Source organism: Petromyzon marinus, unplaced genomic scaffold, assembly GCF_048934315.1.
Source record: "Petromyzon marinus isolate PM22_M1 ecotype Great Lakes invasive population unplaced genomic scaffold, UKy_Petmar_22M1.pri1.0 PM_G_Scaffold_40, whole genome shotgun sequence".
In the NCBI taxonomy this organism is placed as follows: Eukaryota; Metazoa; Chordata; class Hyperoartia; order Petromyzontiformes; family Petromyzontidae; genus Petromyzon; species Petromyzon marinus.
This window is the reverse complement of record NW_027422984.1, coordinates 1702501-1705000: the sequence shown is the minus strand read 5'-3', so window position 1 is coordinate 1705000 and position 2500 is coordinate 1702501.

Here is a 2500-nt window from a genome sequence, read left to right as displayed (position 1 = left end):
GCGCAGCTGTTGGTATACAGGGAGAAGAGCAGTGGGCAAAGGACGCAGCCCTGAGGAGTTCCCGTGCTGATGGACCTGGAGTCAGAGACTTCTGTTCCCGGCTTAACGCACTGCTTCCTGTCAGAGAGGAAGTCTGTGATCCACCTGCAGGTGGAGTAGGGCACGTTCAGCTGGAAGAGCTTGTCCTGAAGCAGGGCAGGGATGATGGTGTTGAAGGCAGAGCTGAAGTCCACAAACAGGATCCTGGCGTAGGATGCTGGGGCGTCCACATGCTGTAGGGTGAAGTGGAGGGCCATGTTAACTGCGTCGTCCACAGACCTGTTGGCTCTGTAGGCAAACTGAAGGGGGTCCAGGAGAGGGTCTGTGATGGCTTTGAGGTGTGCCAGGAGCAGGCGCTCAAAAGACTTCATTACCACAGATGTAAGGGCGACCGGTCTGTAATCATTTAGTCCTGTTGGCCTTAGCTTTTTGGGCACAGCGATGATGGTGGAGGACTTGAGACAGGCTGGTACATGGCATGTCTCCAGGGAGGTGTTAAAGATGTTGGTGAACACCGGAGACAGCTGGTCAGCGCAGTGCCTGAGGGTGGCTGGAGAGACAGAGTCCGGCTCGGCTGCTTTGCGTGGATTCTGCCTCTTGAAAAGCCCATTAACTTCTCCCTCCTGAAAGGAGAGAGTCGTTTCTGTAGTATGGGTGGGGGATGGGGCCTCTTGGGTGGGAAGGGGTGGTTCAGGACAGTCCAATTGTCTTTCAAATCTACGGTAGAACTCGTTCAGGTCGTTGGCTAGGCGGGAGTCGTTAGTGGTGTGGGGCGCTCTGGGTTTGTAGTTGGTGATGTGCCTGAGCCCTTTGGCAGACAGAAGCAGCGTCGTTAGTAGAGAACTGGTGTTTTAGTGTCTCTGAGTACAGTCGTTTAGCCTCTCTCACCGCTTTGCTAAACCTGTTCTTCGACTCCTTGAATCTGTCTCTATCCCCACTCCTAAACGCTTCCTCCTTCTCCAACCTCAACCTTTTGAGCTTTGCTGAGAACCAGGGCTTGTTGTTGTTAAAGTTCACCCTGGTACGTGTTGGGATACAGCAGTCCTCACAGAAGCTGATGTACACAGCCTCTGTGAGTTCATCCAGACTATTGGTAGCAGTCGTGAACATATCCCAGTCAGTACAGTCTAAGCACGCCCGCAAATCTTCCACAGCCTCACTGGTCCACTGTTTAGATGTCCTCACAGCAGGTTTACAGAGTTTTAGTTGCTGCCTGTATGCACGAATCAGGTGGACCAAGGGAGTTCTGTGCGAGCCGAACAGCCCCGTGACCCACAAGAGAAACATCCCCGCCAAATTCGAGCGTTTGACGGGGTCTATCCGTGAAAAAATATTCACGTTTTTGAGTGCACATGCATTTCTGCTGCAAATGCCTCTGGAAGTTTCATGCCGTTCGTATGCCAATTGTGGCAACACGAAAATGACCCGTTTTCCCATTCCGAGGGATTTCTGTGCGACCCTAACAGCCCCGTGAGCCACAAGAGACACATCCCCGCCAATTTCTAGCGTTTCACGGGGTCTATCCGTGAAAAATATAGACGTTTTTGAGTGCACATGCATTTCTGCTGCAGATGCCTCTGGAAGTTTCATGCCGTTCGTACGCAATGTGGCAACACGAAAATGACCCCTTTTCCCATTCCGAGGGATTTCTGTGCGACCCTAACTAACAGCGCCCGTGAGCCACAAGAGAGACATCCCCGCCAATTTATAGCGTTTCACGGGGTCTATCCGTGAAAAATATAGACGTTTTTGAGTGCACATGCATTCCTGCTGCAAATGCCTCTGGAAGTTTCATGCCGTTCCTATGCAATGTGGCCACACAAAAATGACCCGTTTTCCCATTCCGAGGCATTTCTGTGCGACCCTAACAGCCCCGTGAGCCACAAGAGAGACATCCCCGCCAACTTCTAGCGTTTGACGGGGTCTATGCGTGAAAAATATTAAAATTTTTGAGTGCACGTGCCTTTCTGCTGCAAATGCCTCTGGAAGTTTCATGGCGTTCCTATGCAATGTGGCAACACGAAAATGACCCCTTTTCCCATTCCGAGGGAGTTCTGTGCCACCCTAACAGCCCCGTGAGCCACAAGAGACACATCCCCGCCAATTTCTAGCGTTTCACGGGGTCTATCCGTGAAACATATAGAAGTTTTTGAGTGCACATGCATTCCTGCTGCAAAAGCCTCTGGAAGGTTCATGCGGTTCGTACGCAATGTGGCAACACGAAAATGACCCGTTTTCCCATTCCCAGGGATTTCTGTGCGACCCGAACAGCCCCGTGAGCCACAAGAGACACATCCCCGCCAATTTCTAGCGTTTCACGGGGTCTATCCGTGAAAAATATCAATTTTTTTTTGACTGCACATGCATTTCTGCTGCAAATGCCTCTGGAAGTTGCATGCGGTTCGCATGCAATGTGGCGACACGAAAATGACCCGTTTTCCCATTCCGAGGGATTTCTGTG